Raw genomic sequence first — 27683 nt, forward strand, 5'->3', positions numbered from 1 at the left:
CATTGCCCCAGGTGGGAGAGGCGCGGGCTGCAGGTTAGTCCTGAGCAAGCTCTGATGAGGAGCAGAGGCCCCAACCTCAGCCTGGAAGAACAATCTGGAAGTTGTCTAGAAAACTGACAGATGCCCTCCAGCCTGGGCTTACATCTCCCATCCCTGTAATGAGTGAAGGGGTACCAAATCTACCACTATGTCCTAAGAATTATTTTGAGCTGAAGATATTTGAGAAACAACAGATGCAGGAAGAGGCCTTTCTCTGAACTTTCCCTTATCTGCCTAAAAGCAGAGCCTCCCAAAAGAATTCCAATGTCATAAATTCCCTCCTGGGAGTTTCACAAGCAGAGAAGATGGACTCCAGTCACCTGGGACAGGGACCAGAATTCACCGAAAAAGATCTTATCACAATCCTCTCACTTCTCCCATCTATTCTCCTAAGAGCCCATTTATCTTTCCTAAAAGCTGTTTGTTTTCCCCTAAGTGCACTTTCTTCTCTTCCCCTGTTAAGATGGTATATAATATCTGATAATGGGATAATATCCAAAGAACTCATACAACTCAATAGCAAAAAGGAAAAAAAAAAGATCCAATTTAAAAATGGACAGAAGAACTGAGTAGAAATTTTCCCAAAGGAGACATACAGATGGCCAAAAGGTACACAAGAAGGTGCTTGGACATCAGTGAGATACCACTTCACACCTGTTAGAATGGCAGTCATGTGTACAAATGACTGATGCATGTTGATGAATGTCAGAAACAGATGCAGTATTGTAAAACCATTATCCTTTTATTAAAAATAAATACTTTTTCAATAAAAGAAATAACATTGTTGGTGAGGATATGGAGAAAAGGGAATTCTCTACACTGTTCTTGGGAATGAACATTGGTGCTGTCATTATGGAAAACAGTCTATAGGATCCTCACCAAGTTAAAAACAGAACTACCCTACGATCCAGCAATTCCACATCTTGGCAAAGGAAATGAAAGTGAGAACTTGCACAGACAGCTATAGCCCTAGGTTTCCTGCAGTGTTATACACAACAGCCAAGACATGATAATAACCTAAGTGTCTGTCAATGGATGAATGGATGAAGATGTGGTGTATGTGTAAATACACCGTGGAATATTATTTAGCCATGAGACAGAAGAAGATCCTGCCATTTGTGACAGCAAGGACAGACCTTGAGGACATTATGCTAATAAGATAACAAAAGAGAAACACAATATGATATCACTTAAGTGTGCAGTCTAGAGTTGAACTCCTAGAAACAGAGTAGAGTGGTGGTTGCTAGGGGTTGGGGCAGCAGGGTGGAGTGGAATGAGCAGATGATGGTCAAAGAGTACAAACTTCCATGCATAAGATGAATAAATACTGGGGACCTAATGTATAGTATGATGATAATAGTTAAGAATGCTGTGTTATATACTTGCATATAAAGAATGTTCAAACTACTATACAGTTGCATTCATTTCAAATGCTAGCAAGGTAATGCTCAAAATCCTTCAAGATAGCCTTCAACAGTAAGTGAACTGAGAACTTCCAGGTGTACAAGCTGGATTTAGAAAAGGCAGAGGAACCAGATATCAAATTACCAACATCCATTGGATGATAGAAAAATCAAGAGAATTAAAAAAAAAAAATCTACTTCTGCTTCATTGACTACACTAAAGCCTTTGAGTGTGTGGATCACAACAAACTGTGGAAAATTCTTAAAGAGATGGGAATACCAGACCACCTTACGTGCCTCCTGAGAATTCTGTATGCAGATTAAGAAGCAACAATTAGAACCGGACATGCAACAATGGACCGGTTCCAAACTGGGAAAGGAGTACATCAAGGCTGTATATTGTCACTTTTCTTATTTAACTTCTATGCACAGTATATCACATGAAATGCTGAACCAGATGAAGCACAAGCTGAAATCAAGATTGCCAGGAGAAATATCAATAATTTCAGATATGCAGATGACTCCACCCTTATGGCAGAAAGTGAAGAGGAACTAAAGAGCCTCTTGATGAAAGTGAAAGAGTAGAGTGAAAAAACTGGCTTAAAACTCAACATTCAAAATACTAAGATTGTGGCATCTGGTCTCATCACTTCATGGCAAACAGATGGGGAAACAATGGAAACAGTGACAGACTTATTTTCTTGGGCTCCAAAATCACTGCAGATGGTGACTGCAGCCATGAAATTAAAAGACACTTGCTCCTTGGAAGAAAAACTATGACAAATCTAGACAGCATGTTAAAAAGCAGAGACGTTTCTTTGTCGACAAAGGTCCCTATAGTCAAAGCTATGGTTTTTCCAGTAGTTATGTATGGATGTGAGAGTAGGACCATAAAGAAGACTGAGCACCAAAGAACTGATACTTTTGAACTGTGGTGTTGGAGAAAACTCCTGAGAGTCCCTTGGACAGCAAGGAGATAAAACCAGTCAACCCTAAAGGAAATCAGTCCTGAATATTCATTGGAAGGACTAATGCTGAAGCTGAGGTTCCAATACTTTGGCCACCTGCTGCGAAGAGCTGACTCATTGGAAAAGAACCTGGTGCTGGGAAAGATTGAAGGCAGGAGGAGAAGGGGAAGACAGAGGATGAGATGGTTGGATGGCATCACTAACTCAATGGACATGAATTTGAGCAAGCTCTGGGAGTTGATGATGGACAAGGAAGCCTGGCATGCTGCAGTCCATGGGATTGCAAAGAGTTGGACATGACTGAGCGACTGAACTGACTGAAGATGTGTTACCTAATTTAATCCTCCCAATAACTTTTTCTATATGTATACATTTTTATACTGCATCTACCATGCAGTATATATGACTGCAGGAATTATGACTCCCAAGTCCCAGAGAGATGGTGACCACAGCATCTTATCAGCATCAATGTATGAAGGTTGCCTAATTTGCATACCTATCAGACCTACAGCCAACTGTGATGGGGTTGCAGAAGCAGCATTTATGCACTAATCCTGTCACGTTGTTGTTGTTGTCCAGTCGCCCAGTTGTGTCTGAATCTTTGCAACCACACGAACTGCAGCCCACCAGGTCTCCCTGTCCTCAGCATCTCCCGGAGTTTGCCCAAGTTCATGTTCATTGCATTGGTGATGCCATCCAGGCATCTCATGCTCTGATGCCCTCTTCTCCTTCTGCCCTTGATCTTTCCCAGCATCAGGGACTTTTCCAAAGAGTCGTCTGTTTGCATCAGATGACCAGAATACTGGAGCAGCATCAGTCCTTTCAGTGAACATTCAAGTTTGATCTCCCTTAAGATTGACTCGTTTGATCTCCTTGCTATCCAAGGGACTTTCAGGAATCTTCTCCAGCACCATAGGTCGAAGGCATCAGTTCTTTGGCATTCTGCCTTCTTTACGGTCCAGCTTTCCTGTCAACAGTCACACCTAAAAATTTAGTTAATTTGCATGTAGCCAATCACAGTGAAGAAATGAATGGCAATGCCCTTAGGGGAACTGTGGTGTGATTAAAAATATTATGTACTTCATATAGTATTTATACTACAGTATATACTTTACATGTGAAATAATATTTTACATATAATGCACATGTAATATATCTCTGATTTGTATGTTTATTATTTAAATATAATTATAGATACATATGTTTATATAAATTTAAATATATCTATATATTAATTTAGGGCTTCCCTGGTGGCTCAGAGGGTTAAGTGTCTGCCTGCAATGCAGGAGACCTGGGTTCGATCCCTGGGTAGGGAAGATCCCCTGAAGTAGGACATGGTAACCCCCTCTAGTACTCTTGCCTGGAAAACTCCATGAACGGAGGAGCCTGGTAGGCTACAGTCCATGGGATCACAGAGTCGAACACAACTGAGCAACTTCACAGGGATGCTATAATTGCATTAAAAGAACCTAAAGCTTCCACTGTGCTATTGCTGTGCTGTGACTTGGAGGTTTGGATATATTACTTTATTCTTGTCATAGAGCTTCTAAGGGGTTTCCCAGGTGGTACTAGTGATAAAGAATCCTCCTGCCAATGCAGGAGATGCAAAAGACTTGGGTTGATCCCTGGGTCCGATCCCTGGGTCAGGAAGATCCCCTGGAATAAGAAATGGCAACTTACTCCAGTATTCTTGCCTGGGAAATTCCATGGACAGCAGAGCCCGGCAGGCTAGAGTCCATGGGGCCTCAAAGAGTTGAACACGACTTCATGACAAACCCTTGGAATTTCCCGACTGATAGCAGTGTCTTTTATTATTTGTAACAAGCTCTTTTGATTATACCTGAATTCATGTTAATGCGGTGGCTTTCTGGTCACCAGAAAGGCCAAATATGTGATGAGGGGGGAATTTTCCACTCCACCCACCTGATTCGGACCTCCAGGAAGGGGAAGGGGCCCTGGAAATCGGATTATATAAACTCTTACCCAATGAGGTTCCGAGACCTTCCAAGGTGCTGGTAGGGTGGCACACCTGGAGAGGGCTTGGAAGCGCCTATCTCATCCTCCATGTCTTGCTCTATACGTCTCTTCCCTCTGGTTGTTTGTTTGAGCCTGTAAAATAAACCTTAGTCCTGTGAGTCATTCTAGCTAATTATTGATCTTGGGAGTGGGGAGTTGTGGGAACCCAAGATTTTGTGGTCAGCCCAGCAGAAGTATGTATGCCCCAGGCACCCCATTTGCAACTGACATCTGAAATAGGGTCAATCTTATGGGACTGAGCCCTTCAACTTGTAGGATGTGACGCTCACACCAGGTAGATAGTGTAGGAATTGAATTGAATTGTTGGGCACCCAGGTGGTGTTAGGGAATTTGTTGTTAATGTGGGGAAAATCTCCACAAAGCAACCAATTACAAAAACAGAGTTCCCCACTGCAGAGTATAAAGACCCAGAACTTTCTTACCACCATCCTCTATTTATCGATAATATGCAAAAAAAAAAAAAAAAAGTTTGAAATAAAAGGCAAATTTCTGGCAGGAGGCTCTGTGTATTACTATAAAGAGCTTCACAGGAGATCCAGTGCAGAATGGCATTCTAGACCCTCCCCATTGTTGATGAGAGAGACAGCATCTATACCAGCAAGTTGATCACCACTGGCATCCATCTGGAGCTTAAGGCACCATGGTTCTTTTGCTCCAAAGAAATGTGTATGTGTGTAGCACATATTAATAGAGACCTTTATCTGAAAAGATGGAATATTTCTATATGGAGTTCTTTTATGTTGAATAACCCTATAATATAACTCCTATAACATGCTCAGTGGTGTCTGACTCTGCAACCCCATGGACTGTAGACCACCAGGCTCCTCTGTCCATGGGATTTTCCCAGGCAAGAATACTGAAATGGGTTACCATTTCCTCCTCCAGGGGATCATCCTGCCCCAGGGATTGAACCTGGGTCTCCTGCATTGCAGGCAGATTCCTTACCATCTGAACTAAAGCAATAAAGAATCCTTTTATCTGAAAAGATGGAATAGTTCTATATGGGGGATCTTTGACGTTGCATAATCCTATAATAAATACAAAGAATTTGGAAATGCTGTCCATCTTATGGTGGGTTCTCTGAGAAAACAGAGCTTAATGCAAGGATTAAGGTGTTAATTGGGGAGGTTCAAGCCCATGGTAGCAAGGGTAAAGAAAAGATAAGTAAGGCTGGGAAAGGTGGAATAAAGAAGATTCTTGGGAGAATCTGAGCAAGCACCTAAGGTTTGTACCCCAAGATGCCGTTAGGGTTGGGTTACAAAGTTACTTTGAAGCCAGTGGAATTAGTGTAATACATTCACTGCAGATGGACACAGTTTCATCCCGTGTCCGTCACAGAAACAGAGGGACATCCCATCATGGCCTTGGGATGGAGCTGGTTGATGGTGACCTTTCCCCCACAGGCCTCCTTACTCCATTTCTGAGTGTTTCTTAGAGGGGAAGGGCTGCCAGGGGCCCAGCACAGCTCACTCACACCTCTACCTTCTGCTGCCTGTGGCCGCACCCCCGAGAGCCCAGCCAAGGCCCAATAGTTGAATTTACATCACCCAGTACCACCTATGGTGCAGCAGGAGCCCAGAAGTGAAGCAGACCTTGTCTTTACTATTTGACTGCTAATAATAATAATAGCCACCCCTATTGCCATCGGCTACTATAGCACCAGATTTGTGTCTGGCATATAAACATAAACACACACACATTACATATGCATCTTGTTTAATTCTGACCACAACCTTGACAATATACATCACTTTTCCATTGTGAAGATGGATAAACTGAGGCTCAGATGTGTTCTAGACCTTGCCCAAGAGCACCAAAGGGTTAAGAGGGCCTGGGTTAGGCTCAAAACACGGTTTGAATTTATATGAAGAAGTCAATCGAAGAATATGCTAGAGGGACGGTCTTTGTTCCTTAATCACCAGGTTTTCTCAATATGCTATAGTGCTGTATGACCAATGCACTGCAATGCACTTCAGGCTAAGGTTTCTGTGTGGCTTCCTGTCTGGCTACTTGTGTGTCCAGATGAGGGCTCACCTGGAACAGCGAAGCCCTCTTCCCCTCCCCCAGTGCAGCATGGCCTGGGAGCTCATGGGCTGAGCCTGGACCCCCAGAGATGGGGTATCACTTGGACAGAGCTGTGGGGTCCTCTCATCCTTTGCCCTCACTTTCCGGCCCTCTTCTCTGGTGAGGTGCACCCTCCAGCATGCCTGAGCATCTGGCCACTCCTGAGAAATGAAACCCGTATCACCCTGGTCTGAGGCTGCTGTGGTGTGGTGTGAAAAGTGTCCCTTCGAAATTCTCATCATCAGGAAGTAGATGCCTGGGATACCACAGTCACTCCCTTTAAGGGAACAAACAACCATTCTTGACAAGTTGAAATATTTTTTTAAGCTAAGAAGCTGCTGCTCTAAAGTTGCTAAAACTGAGTCAATATTTGTCTTCAATCCCCAGGACAAATAACAGTATAGAGAAAACTTTTAGAGTTGCGGGTGCTCTGTAGACAAACGAACGCTGCCAATTGTATGTTTTGCACATGGGCAATGAATTGGATGTTTGAAACTGTTATCTTTCATTTGTTTCGTTTTTTTTTTTTTTTTTGTCTCACAGCTCGGTTTGTGAGATCTTAGTTCCCCGACCAGAGGTTGAAGCCTGGGCCCCAGCAATGAAAACGCTGAGTCCTAACCATTGGACCACCAGGGAATTCCCCTCTTTCACTTGATTGGAAGCAAAAGAAGCATTTTAAATATATATCTATATATACATGTATGTATAGCTACTTACTTATTTGGCTGCCATAGGTCTTAGTTGCAGCATGTGGGAGCTTCGATCTGATTTGCAATATATACACTCTTAGTATGGCATGTGGGATCTAGTTCTGTGACCAGGGATCAAACCCTGCACTGGGGCTTCCCTGGTGTCTCAGTGGTAAAGAATCCACCTGCCAATGTGGGAGACACGGGTTCGATCGCTGATCCGGGAAGATCCCACGTGCTGCAGAACAACTAAGCCCATGCACAACTACTGAGCCTGTACTCTCAATCCCCGGAGCCACAGCTAGTGAGTCCACGTGCCACAACTACTGAAGCCCACGCACCCTAGAGCCTGTGCTCAGCAACAAAGAAGCCACGACTAGAGAGCGGCCCCCGCTCACCACAACGAGAGAAAAGCCCTCGCAGCAAGGGAGATCCAGTACAGCTAAAAATAAACAAATAAAATTCAAACAAACAAACCAACCAACCCTGCACTGCAGCACAGAGTCTTAGCCACTGGACCACAGGGAAGTCCCCAAAAGATGAATTTTTATAAAGTACAAAAAAAGGAAAAGTGGCACAATGCAAATATGAGACTTGCAAATCCTTGATGATAAATGTTCCACAACAGGCTGTATTTCTGCTGTTGTTGAACAAGTTTTTGCCAAGTTTGCAATGCCCTGTGAATGCTTTCCATGAAACAGGAGAGATTTCTCTCTGAGTAGTGAGGGTCTGTGGGTCTCCTTGGCTTCTTTGGCCCAGGATCCGCAGGCATCTGAGACTTGAGCCTGTTGGGCTGGCCCTCTCTCATGTGGATGACACACACAGTTAGAGCTGGCTTCATGGGCCTGAGGCCAGGGCAGGCCCCAGGACCCTCACTCAGAAGGGCACCGAGTTTGGTTTAATGCACTGGAATTGATCAGCATCTTGAAATTCTTCATAATTTTATCTTTGAATTTGTGTCTTGTAAGGAAAGTCCAGTGGGGTAATGGGGCCAGTGCCATGCACTTGGGGCCTCCTGCTCACACATGGTCTTGCATCCTGCCACCTTCCTGTCTCTTTGGAACGTGTTCTCATCCTCTGGTACACCTGGCTTCACCTGGCCATCCTTCTCTAGACAGGCAGCAATGTGGTGTGCTTAGCAGGGTGACCTGGCCAGGGCAAGCCTTTTTCCCACTCCCACACAGGTGCTGAGCATATCCTGACTTGGAGGTGTGGGACATGGATGGGACTGTAGTCCTGTGGAAAGGTTAGATGCCTGACTTGACTCCCCGGAGCATCTACCTGGTGGCTGACAGGAGGGGCAACCTAGTCATCAGTGGATCCCAGATGGGTGTATCAAGTCTTGAGACTTGCCTATCCTGCTCCGCATTTGTGAGGGTCTGCGCATCGCCTGTGAGTATCCACATGCTGGAAGGAGGGTGACATTAATTAAATCAAAGGAGCATAGGATGGATTGAGAGAGAAATCGCAGAAAGAAGGAAAACGCTTTAGCTTTTCCCCTGCTTTCTGAGCAAAGGACCCTGCCATTTCATTTTGCACTGAGCCTGGTGGATTACATAGCCAATCGTGTATGCAGGGTTGTGCTGGAGCCAGCTCTCACTGGCTGCCCACTCCACATCCAGTGATGTCATGTTAGAAACTTGAAAGGGCCCTGGTGATAATATTAACAAGACAGAAATCAGGCAAATGCTGCAAACCAGGACTGTTTTTTGTTTTTTTTTTTTAGAACTGGTTGTTAAACATTTACCAGTACTCCACTGCACAGAGCACTCAATAACGCTGGAAACTTCTTCCTCTTGTTATTTTTATCGGCTATGCTGGGCAGGCCCAAACTTCTAAGGGGACAGTGCAGAGCCACAGAAGGAAAGCTAGGGGCAAAAAAAAAAAACAAAACAGCTTACTAAGTGCCCAGACCATTTCACCACCATTTCCGGCATGAAGAGACAAGTTCAGAGAGGCAATGGACTCACCCAAGCCACACAACAGGACAGCTACTGAGCTCACATTGGGCCCAAGGTCCTCGCTCTTAGGAGAGGTTCTTTAGAGCCACATGTCCCCTGTGTCCAGCACAGGGTTCTGAACTTCAAGAATAAACTGAGGTGAGGGGCTCAGGACGAAAAGCAAGAGGGGAGTCGGAGAAGGACCCATAAGTCTCAAAGCCTACACTTTTGTCCTCTTCCAGGATCCTCACAGCCTGAGGCAGAGGCCTAGATGAATGGGCAGCAGGACAGAATGTTCCAGCAGCCACTGACTAGATCAGAGGCACAAATATTTGCTAAGCCCAGAGGCCTCCCAGACACACTGGCAGGGTTCAGGGAAGCAGGTATATGGAGGCTCTTCTTCTGGAGCCAGGGAATCCAGGAGAGGGAGAAGCCCCTCAGAGAGGTTCTCACTGATGCCATTTGCATTATCACACTTATATTTGAGTCCCTTACACCCTCAAGTATGTCAAGCCCAACTACAAAGCACCTTCTCAGCCGTGAGCAGAACAGGGAGATGACCCCCACTTTACAGATGAGAAAACTGAGGCCCACTGAGGGAAGAGAACATGCTCAATGGCTGGGAAATGGGGGAGCTTAAAGTGGAGGTAGGAAGGGAAAGCTCACCCCCAATATCAATAGTCTGCATCTGGTCTATGGCCCTCCTACTCAAGAAGTCCCCTTGAACTTCACTGGCCTGGAGTATTATTTTCTAGTCTCTCATATCTGGCCAGAGCTCCTGTACCTTTGCTTCTTACAGCTCTCAAGGGCTACTCTCTCCCATGGGGAGCCTCCCCTCTCTCCTTACCTCCCAGGTCAGGGAGCCCTTCCTGCCTTACACCCTCAGCAAATCTTGACCCTCTTGCCCTACCTAGCTTGGACCTGGCCTCCAGTCCAGAAAGCCCTCCAGGAATGCTTGCTGCTCACAGAGCTCTTGCCCTCTCAGGAGTGAAAGCATGAGGGATCTGAGTCCTTCTCAGAAGTGGGAGTAAAACAGGGGCTTGGGGCCTACTTGCAACTCTGTTACCAACTCACAGGGTGATCTGGGGCTACCCTGTTCTCTCTGAGCCTGGGTTGCCTCATCTGGACTGTTTGCCTGCCCCCACCAGGGCGCTGAGACTCTGGGTGGGAAAACCTTGACTGTGGGCACAGGTCACAGCTGCTAGAGTTCTTGTTGGCATCAGCACTGTCCAAGCCTTGGGCTCCATCCAGACCCACTGTCATCCAACCATACAGTGTATCGCCTTCAGCCGCTCCTCCAGGGGTAGGAGGCCTGAGCCTAGCCTGAGAGCTCAGCTGGGGTGAGTGCTGGGCACACAGGCACTCTTGCTCTCCTCCACTGGCCCCAGTGAACCAGGCCCAGGCATGGAGCTGGGAGGGGCTGCAGATAGAGAAGTTGGAGGCCACCTTGAGTCTCAGACCCCCACAGCTCTGCCCTTCAATCCTCCGGGGTATTAATGACTTTTCCCAATCAAGAGCAAACTCCATCTCCATGGCAGCAAGACTAGGAAGGACCCCTGGGAAATACTGGAGGTTTTTTCCCTTGGAGGCCAATTTTGGAAGGTCCAGATAAGTGCTCCCCATAATGCCTAGAATCAGAGACTGTCGTGGCAATGCATCGTATAGAAGCCTGCTTCCCATAGTACAGATGAGAAAACCGACACCTAGACAGATTCAGGGACTTGATACCACTGCAGGTAGCTGAAGCTCCAAAACTTTGGCCACCTGATGCGAAGACCTGACTCATTGGAAAAGACCCTGATGCTGCGAAAGATTGAAGGTGGGAGAAGGGGATGACAGAGGATGAGATGGTTGGGTGGTATCACCGACTCCATGGACATGAGTTTGAGCAAGCTCTGGGAGATGGCGAAGGACAGGGAGGCCTGGCGTGCTGCAGTCCATGGGGTCACAAAGAGTCGGGCACTGAGCGACTTAACAACCACCACCACTTGCAGGGGAGACGCTAGTACGTACAGAAAGGCGGGACCTCGCCTTGAAGGTGCAAGCTCCAGCTTTTTACTTAGTTTTAACGCTATTCTGAGTTGCTTTGGGGGCTCAGCTGATCATAGTCACCCCTGGGCACCGCTTTAGGTCTTCAAACATCTAAGACTGAAACAAGACCAATCCACTGGAGCTCTGTTTCGAGGCTCCGGACTCTTGGGATCCCACGGAGGACAGAGTCGCGCGCTCTCAGAGACCAGAGTTGGGGCTCCAGGGGGCGGGGCGCACCGGGGGCGGGGCCGAGGCGCCTATGACTCCGCCCCCAGTAAACTCCCGACTCGGTAAACAAGCCGCTGCGGCGCCTGGGGCTTCTCGTGCAAGCCCGGCGCCGAGTTACATCACGGTCCCCTGGAGTTTCAAGCCCCGGCCGCCTGGTCCCCGCGGCCCTCGCCTGCCCGCCCGCCGCCTGTGTCCGAGGAGCGGAGAGTCAGCGAGGCGTCTCCCTCCCCAGGCTCCTCAGGGCAGGAAGGCCTCCAGGTTTTCTCGGGCGGCCCCTGGGACTTCGTGGAAACCGATTCAGCTGGAGGGAAGGGGTCACGGCGTGGCCGCACAGGAACTGCACCTCAGTTTCCCCACCTGTGAAACCAGGGGGCTGCGTGAGGGTTCTGTGCCATCCAACTAGGGGCAGGAGAGGTGCGCCCTGAGCCCGGGGCGAGGGGCCGACCCCCGAAAGAAATGGCTGCGGCCAGAGCCGAGCTTTCTCCTTGAGCGGTGGAGCTCGCAAAAAGCCAGGTGTCCCAGAACGCAGACCCTCCCCTCCGAGGGGCCTGGGTGACCGTGAGTCGCACAGAACAAAAAGATGACTTTGTAGTATCCTAGCATCTCCCCTCTCCCGATTTGCGGCGGGACAACGACCCTCTGGGTAGAAGGAAGACCTGCCCGCCACCCCCACAGCGGGTTTGCGCTCTGAAAAAGGTGTTGCGGCGCAATATCCACAGCTTGCACGTCGGAGCCTGAGTTGAGCCTCAGGCGCCCGAGGAGGCAATGGGTCCCCGCCTGTGGCAGACAATAGATGGGCCAGAACAGGTCCGGAAGGCCGCAGAAGGGACGCTGGCCCCATCGAGCCCCAGGAGGTGCCCGGTCCGGGGACTCCACGGTTTGGTGATTCTGCACCTGCGCTCTCCAATAAGGTAACCACTAGCCACTTGTGGCTGTTGAGCACTTGAAATATAGTGTGGGGGACCCACTTGGAACCACAGAATTGGCATGAAGATCCTTTTAAGCTGAGGATATTTGAGATTCAACAGATGCAGGAAAATAGTCTCCTGGGAGCGTCCCTTATCTGACGAAAAGCAGCAGCTTCTGGGAAATGAGGCTACCATAAATCCCCTCTCCAGGGGAGTTTCACGGCCCTAAAGAAGACAAGAGACCATTCATACTTGTATAGACAATTATTACCACAAACTTTCTTACAATGGTTCGCCTAAAAACCCATTTATCATTCCTGAAGAAATCTATTTGTTTTTTTTCCCATAGAAGCCATTATTTCCCCTCGATTTTTTCCTCAGTTAGGTTTGTAAACCTTTAATCATTTAATGAGCCAGCTACTTCCTTTGTTGGCTCCCGAATGCATACGAAATACACTTTTTTCTTCTGTTAATCTGTCCTTTGTCAATTTAATTCTCTGGCCTCTGCAACTGAACCTTGAGAGGGCAGAGGAAACTTTTTTTCCTCCCATGCAGGGACTAGTCAGCATGAATATGTGCAAGAGTGTAAAATACAGGATTTCAAAGACTTAGTTTGAAGTAAAAGAACGTCATGAATAATTTTAAAATGTCATTAAAATTTTCATGTATTGATTACATATAATATTTTGGATAAATTGGGTTAAATAAAATATATTCAAATTAATTTCACCTGTTTTCTTCTCTCTCCGTGTCCACTAGAAAATTTTTTAAAAACATGTGGCTGGTATTATATTTCTATTGGCCAGAACTACTAAATGTCAGGTGACCTTGTGTCTTTGGGTTTACTTTTACCAGGCAACATCAACACGGCTTTATTAACTGAATGCTCAGTCAGGTCCTGAGCAGCTCCCTGGGGCGAGGCAGAGGGGGGTTGGAGAAGGCAGAGGCACTGTGCCAGTCCTCAAGAAGTTGCCAAGCCCCTCTTGGCTCCCAGCTTAGCCTGGCTGGGTCCTCCTGCAGTCCTGCCTCCCCTCCTCCACAGGACACTCAGGCCAGCAGAAGGCTGGGCAGAGGAACCTGCGGCCTGCCAGGGCTCTGGGAACTCAGGGAGGGAGCTCCACACAGGCCAAGGGTTCAGAAGACAGTGTGGCCAGTGGCCAGAAACCATGGCTGGCCCTTGAGAGCTATTCCCGTAGCCAGGACCACAGAAGAGCCTTTCAGCTGCCCATTCCCCAGCCTCACTACCCAGCACCTCCTGCCCATCAATTAGTGGCAGCAAAGCCCTCTCTCTACAAGCCCTCCCAGTAGCACCTGGCAGTATTGCAACAGGTTCCCCAGCTCTCTCATCCTCTCTGCCTCCTCCTGTTCCCCAGGCTCTGCTTGATTAAAAGATGTGCCTGATCATTAAAGGGGTACAGGCTGATGTCTGGGCAAGAAAGATAGCCCAGACGCACACATACACATACACCACTTCTGCAGCTGGTTATTTCTGATTAACAACCCACACCTGGTCATTTGAGGGCTGTCCTAGTTGGTATGACCCAGGTTTAGCCCATGCAGCTGATATGAATGTGACAGCTTTACAGCTCTGTAAAGCTAACCAGACCTGTACATAGTTAAACAACCTTATCTAACATTCCTTTTTTCTTCTCCTATATAAACTTGCTCATAATAATAATAGCTACCACTCTTATCGTGTTTATTGTGTGCCAGGCACTGTGCTAGTGGCTTACACATATTAATTAACTTAATTTGAATTCAGTTGGATTTCAGGCACAACAACCACCCTATGACGTCCGAAGAGTTATTATCCATTGTTCATGGGTGAGGAAACCGAGGCACAGAATCGTTAAATCAACTTGCTCAAGGTCACAGAGCTAGAAAGAGGCAAAACTTGGATGGGAACTAGGCTGTCTGGCTTTGTGTTTGTGCTGCAAATCACTTCATTACACAGCTTCTCCCCCGATACTGGAGGAATCTATTGTGTTTTGTTTTCCTTGACTGCTTCCTTTGCTAACCAGTTTATGATAAACCTCTAACACATGCTCACTGTCTAAAACCTGAGATCGCCTTTCACGTATTAAAAATGAGGTAGCAAAGTGACCAAACTCATGCGGGAGAAGAAATAAATCCCAGAGGAATAAATCTTCCTATCTTTCTTTGTCCATTTCTCTACGTGGGTGGGCAGGAAAGCACTGTCTGTGAACGGGTGTAGCTTGTTAAAAGAGACATTGTAGCTGAAGGTTGCAGAGGCCTGGGCTGATAGGTGTCCTTAGTTTAGCAAGCTGCCTGGGCGGGCTTAGAAATGCAGAGACATAGCTGGCTTGCTGGGGTTGGGGCGGGGGCGGGGGCCGGGGTGGGGGTGGGGGGAGAAGGCTAAATTGCTACAAATGAGGGTGGGAGAACAAGCATTTGAGACAGGGGTTGGGGAAACCCTAGAAGATGGCACTCCAGTACTCTTGCCTGGAAAATCCTATGGACTGAGGAGTCTGGTGGGCTGCAGTCCATGGGGTCGTGAAGAATCGGACACGACTCAGCGACTTCCCTTTCACTTTTCACTTTCATGCTTTGGAGAAAGAAATGGCAACCCACTCCAGTGTTCTTGCCTGGAGAATCCCAGGGACGGGGGAGCCTGGTGGGCTGCCGTCTATGGGGTCGCACAGAGTCGGACACGACTGAAGCGACTTAGCAGCAGCAGCAGCAGATGTCTGCAAGCTGTGGCCTGAGTCAGGTGTGGCAGGACAGGAAACGGCTGATGGGTTTTAAAACAAGATGGCCACCATTTGGTTGCCTGCGGTGCTTAGCTGTGATGTTCCTCTCCACCCTCCTGACCTTTGGTGGAAATCCAACACTGATACTGCTTTGTGCCCAACAGTGCTGAGGAGCTAAGGGGCTGGAGTGGGTATCGGGATCCAGCTTGGGGAGGAGTGGGCCTGGAGGCGATGGGCACAGGGAGAGCTGCTGTGTGGAGAAAGAGAAGTTGCTCTGCCAGCCTCCGAGTTACTGGGGAGGTCACTGGTCCCTGCCAGCTGCAGGCTGGGCAGTGTGTAAGGATGTCCAGCCCCTGAAGTCCAGCACATGCTCTGTTCCCCCTGTCAGATGCTCTGGCTCAGGGCTCTGTCTGCCTAGCGTGGCGCCTTTCCCCAGGCTGTGTGGGCTGGCAGCAGCCCTGTGTGGAGCCTCTGCTGAAAGCTGAAGCCTTAAGGCCTCTCCGGCAGCAACTGCTTGGGTCCCTCACACAGTGCAGGTCCTGGGCTGCTGCTCTAGACCATCCTGAGTCAGAGAAAGACCCATAGGGCCTCATCCTAACTCCTAATTCCGCCTCCTGCCTCTTTCTGGGGCTGCCGTAGGCCCACCTCCTCTGGGCAGCCTGCCTCCACAAATGCGTCCAGCCTGTGGGACGTCAAGGACAGAAATGGGGCCCACAATGGGAGTCCCAAGGGCTATACTACGAGCCGTACAGCATCTGCGTTTTCTGATCAGAGTTTGGTTTGCTTTGGTTTTGAAGTTAGAGCAGACTCGAGGGTTTGTTTTTATTTATCCATTCCTATTGCTTATAATGAACCTGTGCACCAGATACATTGATTTTCTAATTTAGTCTCACAACATACCATTGAGTATTTTTACTCCTAAATTACAGATGAGAAAACAGAGTCAGGGGACCCAACCCCTGTCTATATGGTACACGTCTTCCAGTTTGGTATAGATGGGGAAGCAGCAGCCTGGGCTTCAAGTGGGAAAAGGGGAACCAATGAGGGCTGTGCTTTTCATTTGCTTCCACTATAAGAAAGGAAGAGTTCGTTTCAGAGATGAGAAAACCAGCCAACTGTGTCCAGGGACTGGCCTGAGCTCACAAAGCTTGGCTGGGGTGCAGCCAGGATGCAAACTCGCCTTTGCTAGTCTGGCAGAGGAACTCAGTGTAGCCCCCAAAGCAGTGAGTGCAGGGGCAGGCCTGGGCATGGAGTTAGGGGAACAAAATCAGAGTAGAGGGCCGTGGACACCCCCACCCCAACACCCACCCTCTCCACACTTCCTTATCCCAGGCTAGAGGGCTTTCAGGACCCTGAGTGACTAGTGGGTCCTGTGGACACACACAGAGGCCATGCATACCTTGGCATAACAGGCGTGGCAGAGTGCAGGACACAGAACAAAGGGGAAATTCCCTGGCAGTACAGTGGTTAGGATTCCATACTTCCACTGCAGGGGGTATGGGTTCCATCCCTGGTCAGGGAACTAAGATTCCTGCATGCTGTGTGGGCTCAGCCTTGAAAAAAAAAAGAACAAGGGGGTGAGCCAATGAATGTGTAAATGAATGGGAAAAGAATGAATGAAAAGCCATGTTTGAAGGTGTGCCTGTTCGTGTGTGGCTGTGCTTCTGAGCGGTTGCAACGTCTGCTCCTGGTCCTCCAAGCTGCTGTGAGTCTGGCCGGGCTGGGAAGGCTCCATTCCAGGCACGCTGGCGGGAGCGCAGGGCTGGAAGTGAGGAACTCCAGCTTGGGGTCTGCTTCTGTTGCTCCCTGGCAGTGAGAGCTTGAGCAGGTCCCTTCACCCGGGCTGCCCCATCTGCACGACTGGCCTACTAGCCCACAGCTCTGGCAACTGCTATCCACTACAGTCCACTGAGCTCCATGACCTGTAAGGCTCTAGACCCATGTTGTCCTTGCTAATGAGAAGAGTCAACAGCCCTGGACAGAGTCCACAGGCAGCAGGCTGGGCAGGAGATTGGATGGGAAATGGGGAGGGGTAGAGGCTGAGTGAGGGCTAGGGAGGGGGCAGGCCTCCAGTACTGTGGAGACGGGGTGCTCTTGGCTGTTCCAGGATAGACCCCCACTTGCACGCACACCCCCAGCTGCATAGCCCAGTTTGGTGCCCTCCACCCCTTGGGTTCACCTCCAGCTCACTCTGGGTTCCTCACATCCACACTCTTGCCTAGTCTGCCTGATTGCCCCACAAGGTAGGGGGGGCAGTTATCCTAATTTTATACCCGCAGAAGCTGTGCTTCAGGGAGGTAAAATGACTCACCTAAGGCAACACAACTAAAAAGCAGCACAGGCAGGATGTGAGCTGAGGACGGGGCACCTCCAGCCCAGAGTGTGGGCCTCTGACCTTCAGTGCCCTGGTCCTGGAAGCACATTCTTAAGTTTAGGGAGGGTCCTCAGTCTACTCTGAGGCCTGTCTCGACTTGCCATGGGTGAAAAGCCCCGCACCCTGGTAGAAGTGTATCAGATCACAGTGATGGTCCTGGCTCCCCAGGGACTGGCTCCCAGCCATAGCCCTGGGGGTGGGGTGGTGGTTAGCACTCCACCCACCCTGACTGGAATCTTAGGTCAGCCAGTCAGAGGGCCCCTCAAAGTCCACAGGAGTGCATGGGACTGAAGGGATTGCAGGAGTGGATGAGAGGTGGCCCCGGTTCTGGGCCGGCCCTGATTGAGGACTGAAGCAGACTGTTCGTAGAGGGCAGACACAGGCTGTGGTCAGATGGGCCCAGGGAGCTGCCCAGGTCTTTCACATCCAAGCCAGATCCTCTTCCTGGGTTCACCAGCTTCCCCTGCTGCCTCCCACCACCCCCACAGTCGAGCTGAGTAGTGGGAACAGTTGCCCCCCAAATGCCTTCACATTTGCCCTTGGCACTCAAGGCTTTATGCTGCCCCTTCTAGGGAAACCTAGGGCCACGGTCACAGGCAGGGCACAGGGTGACCAGAGCCTCATACTTCTGCCCTCCACCATCAGCACCCATGGTGCAGGTCAGAGGATGCCCCCATGGACTTGAGGGTGCGTAAGGAGGATCCGGCCAGGGGCAGTGGGAGCCCTCAGATTGCCCCCTGGAGGCAAGGAGCCATGGGGGGTCTGAGTCCCTTTGCCTTAACTGAACAAACCCCCTGCAAGGCCTTTTGCCCTACTAGGATCACCATGGTGTGTTTCCTGGCTCTTTCCTCAGACTTGGGACAGGAATGAGGATGGAGCTGGAACTGGAGTGGGGATGAAGATGGGCTGGGAACTGGAGGCTTAAGAGCAGGAGACTTTATTGGAAGGGTCTGCCTGGCCCTCCCCTCCAGCAGGGAGCCTCTAGAGGGAGGAGGGATGGTGGGGGTTGGCTTTCTGGCCTTCCCACCATGACTTACAGGACTTCTCCTTTCTAGAGAAGGGAAAGCAGACCTCGACCCTGCACTTTCTCGGGGTCCCGAGGCTTTCTCAGCAACTGGCCTGAGGAAGGCGTGGGAACACAGTCTCCCCAAGTGCTTATGGCCTTCCGGGCCCGATCAAACACCTGAGAACACTGGGCACTTGAGCCTTACCTGGGGCAGGAGCATCAGTTCAACAGTCAAAGACCCTGTAGCTCAGCCAGGTGAAGGGCCTCCTTGCCTGAGGTCCCACAGCCACGAGTGGCAAGTTGGGATTTGGGACGGGGTTAAGTGGCTGGTGGCTTTTTTTTTTCCACCAGAGCATGCTTAAGAAAGCCATGCTTATCCCCAGGAAGGAGGCATTGATGGGGAGTTTTGGCACCATAACAGTGAGGCAGGAGTTTCAAAGCAGTGGGACTTTTCTAGACTGAACTGGAGACTCATTGCAGGGGCAGACCAGGCCCTGGCCAAGTATCCTCCCCAGGTTGCTCTGTATTTGCCTTTCCGGCTGCTGGGGCTCCAGTCTCAGGGTTGACCGCAGCCTGGTATCAGCCCCAAGCCACCCCGGTCTGTGGGTTCTGGCTTGGGATGAGGCTGACTTCCTGTTTGTCTGTGTCCCCTGCGCCGTCCAAGCTGGCTGGTTACCTGGGCCTGACATGCCCTCACTCACATCCTCCCCTAAGCCTGAGCAGTACCTGGTGGGACCCCCATCCCTGTCAAGACCTCTCTCCCTGGGTCAGTGCTGCTCTGAGTCTGGGAGACAGAGACAAAGGCTGTGACCCTCATCTCCTGCCCCATGGCCTGGGTCCCCGCACGCCACTTGCCTGCCTGCCACTTCCATAGCACTATGGCTCGCCCCACACCTCACATCCTGTGATTCTCTCTGGAACCTGGGAACTATTCCTATGACTGTCCCACTGTTAAAGATGTGGAAACTGAGCTCAGTCAGGGGACATCTCGGCCTGCCCCTGACCCCAGAGACTCTCCACTGTGCTGCGTGCGGCCTCACACACCCTGACAACCTCTCACATTGCGCCACTTCCTTTTGTCTCCTACAGTGGCGCCTTTCTGACCCCACCAGCCACAAGCTGTCCCCACCCCACCCTGAGCTCCCTGATCTGACCCTACCCTTTGGCCCCCTTCCCTTGGGGACTCAGCTGTCCTCTTAACTTCCCCTGCCTATCATCCTGATATCCCAGCCAGCCAGGGGTCCCTAAATAAGCAGAGCTGGTGAGAAGGTGTGTGTGGGTGCTGAGAAGGGTCCCAGGGATTGCTGGGAGAAGCCTTCTAGCCCCCTACAAGGCTTCTAGCTCCCTACTCCAATCCCAGAGGGGTTCTTCAGATGGCTCCTTTGCCCAGTGCTGGGAAGCCCACATCAGCTGAGGGCACCTCTGGGTGCAGGGAGACTGATGGGGCCTTGCAGCCTGGCCCCTGGGCCTGCCTGAACCTGCCCAGCCCTGGGCCCTGAGGTCATGGAGACCTCCTCAAACCCCTTCCCGGGGGTGCTGTTCAAAGGCAGACAGGCCTGATGAGGTGCTAATTACTGAGCTAATTGGAGCTGAGTGAGCTACAGATGGCCTGGCTGACAGGAGGGAGGAACTGCCCAGGGGAGGGGGCTGCCCACAGAGGGTGAGGAGGAGGCCCAGGACCAGAGTCGGCTGTGTTTGTTCAGGAATTGTTGATTTACCAGCCCTGGCCAGCTGTCTTGCGACGCATCCTGGTCTCCTCCACACCTCAGCCCTGGCCTGGCTTTCTCTCCACAGGAAGACTTGTGCTCTGAGGCCACACATGTTGGAAGGGATCTTTCCTGAGCACTGGGGAGCAGAGTGCTCTGCTCCAGGGAGACTGGAGGAGGAGGGAGGTCAACCCTGTCCTGGTGTAACAGAAAGGAAAGGGACAGGGCATAAACTTTTGAAAGAATGATATAGCCCAAGGACACAACATAAACCAATTAGTATCAAATGGGACCAAGATGGCAGACAAGCTAGACCTTGATGCTCAATCAGCAAGTGAAATGACACACCCAGAGGTGTCACGATAGTTCCAAGGCACTGTCAAAAGACCAAGGAGTGGGCATGACCCGAATCTTGGAAATCTCCACTCCTTCCTCAAAATAGATGGAATAATCCTCCCACTCATCAGCATATGAAATTCAGTTCAGTTCAGTCGCTCAGTCCTGTCTGACTCTTTGTGACCCCATGAACCACAGCACGCCAGGCCTCCCTGTCCATGACCAACTCCCGGAGTCCACCCAAACTCATGTCCATTGAGTCGGTGATGCCATCCAACCATCTCATCCTCTGTGGTCCCCTTTTCCTCCTACCCTCAGTCTTTCCCAGCATGAGGGTCTCTTCCAATGAGTCAGCTCTTTGCATCAGGTGGCCAAAGTACTGGAGTTTCAGCTTCAACATCAGTCCTTCCAATGAACACTCAGGACTGATCTCCTTTAAGATGGACTGGTTGGATTTCCTTGCAGTCCAAGGGACTCTCAAGAGTCTTCTCCAACACCACAGTTCAAAAGCATCAATTCTTTGGCTCTCAGCTTTCTTTATAGTCCAACTCTCACATCCATACATGACCACTGAAAAACCTTGACTAGATGGACCTTTGTTGGCAAAGTAATGTCTCTGCTTTTTAATACGCTATCTAGGTTGGTCATAACTTTCCTTCCAAGGAGTAAGCGTCTTTTAATTTCATGGCTGCAGTCACCATCTGCAGTGATTTTGGAGCCCCCCAAAATAAAGTCAGCCACTGTTTCCCCATCTATTTCCCATGAAGTGATGGGACCAGATGCCATAATCTTAGTTTTCTGAATGTTGAGCTTTAAGCCAACTTTTTCACTCTCCTCTTTCACTTTCATCAAGAGGCTCTTTGTCTAAGATGACCATTATATCTACTACTGTGGGCAGGAATCCCTTAGAAGAAATGGAGTAGCCATCATAGTCAACAAAAGAGTCCAAAATGCAGTACTTGGATGCAATCTCAAAAGCGACAGAATGATCTATATTTGTTTCCAAAGCAAATAATTCAATATCACGGTAATCCAAGTGTACACCCTGACCAGTAATGCTGAAGAAGCTAAAGTTGAACGGTTCTAACTAACACCCCCAAAAGATGTCCTCTTAATTATACGGGACTGGAATGCATAAGTAGGAAGTCAAGAAACACCTGGAGTAACAGGCAAATTTGGCCTTGGAGTACAGAATGAAGCAGGGCAAAGGCTAATAGAGTTTTGCCAAGAGAATGCACTGGTCATTGCATTTGAAATTACCCAGCCTATAAAAACTAACCATGCCATATTTGGCGGCTGCACTCACCCTCTGCAATGGCCCACACTCTGTCTATGAAGTGTGCTTCTCTCTAAATCTGAATAAACCCCTTCTTACTTATCACTTTCTCTCTCACTGAATTCTTTCTGCCATGAGACATCAAGAATCTGAGCTTCATTAGGTCCTGAAACCAGGTACCATGGGTTTTGGCTGGGTTTGAGTCCCATGCACATGGGCTCAAGTCCCAGTCTGTGGTGAACAGTTTCTCTGGGGTGGCAGGTGTGGGGCTGGGGCCCCTTGGGGTGCAGTCACTGAGCTGCATCATTGCGAAAGGGTCTGGGGCTCTTGCCAGCCCTGACGCTTTCTGGACCTTAGCCTGGGCCCTGTCCCTCAAGAACAGACCCGTGTGGCCTGGAGAGCCCGAGGAGGTGGATTTGTGCTCCGTAATGAAGGAGGCTCACAGATAAGGGATGAGATTGATGCCCAGACAGAGGGTGGGGGAGTTAGTATGGCCATGTTGATGCAACTTTTAAGGATTCTCTTCACAGCCCACCTTTCTGGCACAGTAGTTCTCAGCAGCCTGGAGTGAGAGGGTCTTTGTTCACCTAGGGCCAGAACCCAAGCCTCAGTAGAACAGTATGTGACTGTCATTCACATCAGCCCATAGCAGCTCTAGCCCCATTGATGACGCCCCGTGGCTCCTGACCACATCCTGCATTCTGTCTGGTCTCCAGGCCTTTATAAAGCTGTCCCCAACCCTCCCACCACCACAACCCCCCAAAGCATACCCTCTCTGCTCCTTTCTGCCTAGTTAAGTCCTCTCCACTCTGCAGGCTCTGGTTCCATCTGCATCTCAGACAGCTCTGTGACCTTCTGCTTGACCTGCAGCCCTGGCTTCTCCACTCCATTTCCTCAGGGGGCCCAGGACCCAGACCAGGTAATCAGGAGAGAAAGCTGGGAGGCTAAACCTCCCCCAGGTGAATGCTTGTCCCCACTTCTCCTTCCTCCTAGGATGCTCTCAGAGCTCAGTGAGATAGTGGGTGTGAAAGGCCATTGGTAGTAATACAGGTTTAATAACATGATGACAATTATCCCAATTTTCCAAGTCCCCACTTCTGGGCCAGGCACCACATTAGGTACTTTCCATGCTTATCTTCTCACAGCAACCCTCCAGGGCTGGAGTTTCTGTCTGTACTTTTCAAGGAGGAACTGGAGGCTCAGCGAGGTCAAGCAACCCATCCAAAGTTAAACAGCAACTAAGTGACAGTCTGGGGACTCTTGAGTCCCTCCCTCACAATGGGGCCGGGGGTTGTTATTATTTTTTTGCCAACCTGTTTCCTTCCCCCTTTCCCCTCCCTCCCTGCCTGTTACCCTCTGCCTGGTGAGTTTGCATCATTACTAGGGCTCAGGGGTCCAATTAGGGGACCTCCTCAAGGGAGCTGCCTGAGGCAATCCCTATCCCAAGGGGGCCTCCCTGAGCCAAAGTTTTAATTAGCCATCACTGCTCTTCCTGAAACTCTGACTTGCCCATGGTGATACCAGCCAGGCTGGCTCTGTGGCAAGAGGCAGGACTGGCACCCAACCCAGCAGCACAGCTGAAGCAACCCTCGTTTGGGAGGGAAGCATGCCTGGTTCCCATCTCTGCACAGCTCCTATAGGTTCACCTCAACTTATGTTCTTTAATCCATTAAGTGGATTAATATAATAAATGAATGAAGTGACCTAACCCATTAAATGGATTACATAAGTTGATCACATTAATATTTATTATTGTTGTTTAGTTGCTAAGTCATGTCTGACTCTTTTGTGACCCCATGGACTGTAACCTGCCCCGTTCCTGTGTCCATGGAATCCCCCAGGCAAGAATACTGGGGTGGGTTGCCATTTCCTTCTCCAGGGGATCTTCCCAACCCAGGCATTGAAACTGTGTCTTCTACATTGGCAGGCGGGTTCTTTACCACTGAGTCACCAGGGAAGCCCTTAATATTTATAGAGCTAATACATTTAAATCAGTGCCTAGGACATAATCTAAAACTCATTGAGTCTTAAAAAAAAAAATCAACTCCACAGGAGTAAGGCAAGGAAGGGGCAAGGGCAGGGCACAAAGCTATTCTTGGACATGAAGATGGCACATTCTGGGGTCACCTAGCAATACTGGGTGAACCATGTGTGGGCTGTCAGCATCTGTGATACTTGCCTCCTAGGAATGCAGGAAGGTTGCGACTGAGTACATGGCGGGACTTGGAGGAAGGGGATGAGCAGGTGTGGAGAGGAGGCTATGTGCCGGGCGCTACGCTGAGCATATTATAAACTGCGCACTGCCTAATGAGACAAGGGTTACAATCCCATTCTACATGTCTGACTCTTTTGTGACCCCATGGATTGTAAGCTGCCCTGCTCCTCTGTCCCTGGAATCTCCCAGGCAAGAATACTGGGGTGGGTTGCCATTTCCTTCTCCAGGGGATCTTCCCAACCTAGGCATCGAACCTGTGTCTTCCACATTGAGGCAACTGAGTCTCAGGCAAATCAACATGTCCAGGGTCACACAACCACTGAGAGGCAGGGCAGGATTTAAAAACCACTGAGAGGCAGGGCAGGATTTAAAGGCAAAGCCTAAACCCTGTAACCTGGGCAAACAGACTCCTCGTGTCCCCACCTCAGGCCACAGGGTAGTGCCCTCAGTCCCTAAAGAGGGAAAAGTGCCCCTCTCTGCTCCCACTCAGCCTCCCGGAAACCTGAGTATAGGTGTTTGTGTGGGAGACCCTGGAGACCCCCTTAATGGGGCAGGGCTGTGGGTCTAAGCTGAGAAAATGACCAGGAGTTTCTGAGGCTGCAAATCTGAAGCATCACCCCCTCTCCTCCAGGCACATGAAGCCTCCTGAAGTGACCCTGGCCTCAACTGATCTGACTGCAAGGCTCCCCCTTCAGCAGCAATAGCTGTGCCAGCCCGAAGCCAGAGCCGAGCCCTCGGATGCAGTTGCCTGGTAACCAGCCCTAAGTGATGGAAACCCCAGTGGGCCATTAACGAGGGCACAGTGCCAACAGCCCGGCCCAAACCCCACTGCCCCAGCTGGCTTTAGGAAGGCTTCGACGGACAGTCCACCTGGCCTGCCCACGGGAGGACAAGAGGGTGCTCCAGCAGTAAGGGAGGGGGCCCAGGCAGGGCCAGGAGGAACTGGGTTGGCAATCTCCCAAGACCTTTGAATTGGGGAGCTGGGCGAAGGTAATTCCCTATGGAGTCCAAGGCCTGACCGAGGTGAGGTGAGCACTGGGCAGGAGTCAGGGTTGTGGGTACAGCTCGCTCAGGCCCAAACCACCATCCTGGGAACAGCTGTGCTGTTCTGCCCAGGGCATGGAGGCCGGGGGAGGGAACCCCCAGAGAGAGGCCCTGGATGGGGAAAGGAAAGGAGGTGATTAGAGAGGCTGGCAAGAGTCCAGGCTCCGGTGGAGGGGAGCAGCCTCCTGCAACACCGAGGGGGAAGTGCATCAGCCTCTCCCTGTCTCTCAGGGGCTCTTCTCTCCTCCTTACAACCCCAGCCCCAGGTTGGGGGCCTCCAAGGAAGGGGCTGCAGGCATCCAGGTGGAGCTTAGCCAGGTGTTTCTCCCTCCTAGGTCTGGGGGTAGGGGGTGGAACAAGAAGGAAGCCAGTGTTCAGACTGGAACAGGCCTTCAGGAGACCTGAACCCAGCTCCTTAGTTTCCCCATGTCGACCAATGGGCTGCCGCTAGTCTGGGGTTTGCAGTCTCTGGTCCTGAGAGGCAGAGGGGGGCGTGCAGGGGAGGCTTTGCAGCAAAGGCTCCTCTTAGGCTCTCACCTCTGGGCCTGGGGAGGTTTTTCTGCCTTTTCTCCCTTTCAGATGTGCAGAGTCCTACTTTGCCATGAACCCATCTCTCCACGACCATGGCTTGACTTAGCTTTGTGCTAGGTACTGGAGTCCCAGCTCTCAGGTAGACCCAGGCCCTGCCCAGGACCAAGGTCCATCTCCAGGTTAGTAGGGGAGCCCGGCTTGCCACCAGCCAGTTTAGTGGAATGCTAAGAGGCCTCAGAAGAGGTGACCAGATTGAGCCTGGAGCTCTGGAAGGCTTCTTGGAAGAAGGGACCTGAGCTGAGCCTTGAAGGCCAATAGGAGTTAGCAAAAAAAGGAGCTAGACAGGCAGCCAAGGTCCAGGGAGAGAATCTTCCAAAACTTGGAGGTGTCACCCGGCTAGGAAGTTGGACTTTGGGAGCTGCAGTGGCAGGCTGGCTGGAGAGGGTCAGTCAGGAGACAGGCAGAAGCCAGAGTGGAAAACTGGACCCTGAGGGCACTGGGGAGCGTGTGACACAGGGTCAGATGTGGGCGTTAGAACCACCTTCCTGGAGTTAGGGAGGGAATGTTTCCCACTGCTTCCAGCACCTAGCCAGACCCCTACCCACACACCCCCACCCCCACCCCACCGACAAGTGGCTTGGTTCTGGCACAGCCAGATAGGGGGCCTTTCCTGATTCAAGGCCCAGGACCCTATTTCTTGGGCTTCTTGGGCCACAGCAGCCCTCACCCCACACAAGCACACATCATGCTGGAATGCCATGGTCTGTTTTACAGGCATCTCTCTCACTGACAGGAAAACAGCACCAGGATTCTACTCAGCACAAAGCTCAATAGTGGCAGGAAGGAGAGGAAGGACAGTCCATCCATCCTGGCTGCCAATTAATCAGAGGGTGCCCGCCACCACCCCCCTACTCCCCTGCAGTACATGGTCCCAAAGTGGCCTAGTGAAAGGCCTTCCCTTTTTCTTGATCTTTGGGATCCCCCTCTGAGAGACTCTGATTTCCTCTGGAGAGGAGTTCAGGCTCCTCCAGAATTTGGGAGGACTCCCAATTCCCTGCTTACCCAGGCATAATAGCAAGTTCTGCCCTCCTCCCCCAACCTGGCCCTCCATGCAGAAGGAAACTCTGGTTTACCAGCACAGTTTTGGGAAGTGGCTCACCACACACTGATCAGATCCTGTGAATCTTCCCCACCCCAGGTCCTATCCAGTCCAGACCCCCTGAGATGCCTGGTGCCCAAGCCAGCAGCCACTGGGACAGGGCCCTCCTCAGACTCTGTACTTGGGTGGCAGAGACTTCCTGACCACCAGCTGTGCCTAAGCCTTCTCTCAGAAGGGTTCAGGGTCACACAGTCTGGGGTTGGCAGGGAAAGTCCCAGCTCCTCTATTTTTTGGCTGTGTGGGCAAGCCGCTTCCCCCTTCCCCTCCAGAACTACTACTGATTGAGGATTTATTATCAAAAACCAACTGTGAACTCCTTGGATCTGCAGGCACTCTGTGACATGTTCTAATCATGACCATTTGACTGATGAGCAAACTGAGAGGTTAAGGGGCTTGCCTAAGGTGACACAGCCCAGCAGGTCACACCTCAGTTTGGTTGTTTTTCACACTCCTGCCTCATATGCTTGTTGTGAGATTTAAATGAGATCACATCTATCATGTGATGTACGGCACAGGGCCACATTCAAGGAGTGTGAACTGCTTGCCTTCTAGCCTTGCTCACCCACTGTTGCAGGGAAAAGCTGATTCTGACTCCATGTTGGAACTGTTTCATTGTCTTGCCTTTCATTGCTTTGTTACTATAATCGTACATAATGGCCTGCCTCGGACAACCCCTGACCGATAAACCCAAGTGTCTCTGTTCAGGACCCCGTACACCTGTGGATGGCAGGAAGGAAGAAATTAACACATTCTTTTTCTGAAGCTTGCCATTCTACGAGATATTTGCAAGATTAACAGCCTTTGTTTCCTCACCTCCCCCATCTCTGATCTATAAAAGAACCTGGCATCCAGACCCCAATAAGATGGTTATTTTGAGACATTAGTCCACCATCTTTTCCATCAGCCAGCTTTCCAAATAAAGTCATGTTCCTTGCCTCAGCATCTCGTCCCCAATTCATTGGCCTGTCTTTCAGGGAACAGAGCGGGCTTGGACTCAGTAACACCACCAGCACGGAGC

The 27683-nt window shown here is 50.3% G+C and overlaps 1 long non-coding RNA gene across 1 annotated transcript; it reads left to right on the forward strand.

Annotated features, from left to right (window-relative positions):
* Positions 1-12189: 12189 nt before the first annotated feature.
* On the forward strand, positions 12190-27604 carry LOC147349405 (uncharacterized). The gene is made up of 2 exons (XR_015149808.1): positions 12190-12310; positions 24563-27604. It is a non-coding gene; the product is annotated as an uncharacterized LOC147349405 (long non-coding RNA).
* The last annotated feature ends 79 nt before the right edge of the window (positions 27605-27683 follow it).

Source organism: Bos grunniens, chromosome 21, assembly GCF_055505025.1.
Source record: "Bos grunniens cultivar Pamir isolate PY7600 chromosome 21, Bosgru_T2T1.0, whole genome shotgun sequence".
NCBI lineage: Eukaryota > Metazoa > Chordata > Mammalia > Artiodactyla > Bovidae > Bos > Bos grunniens.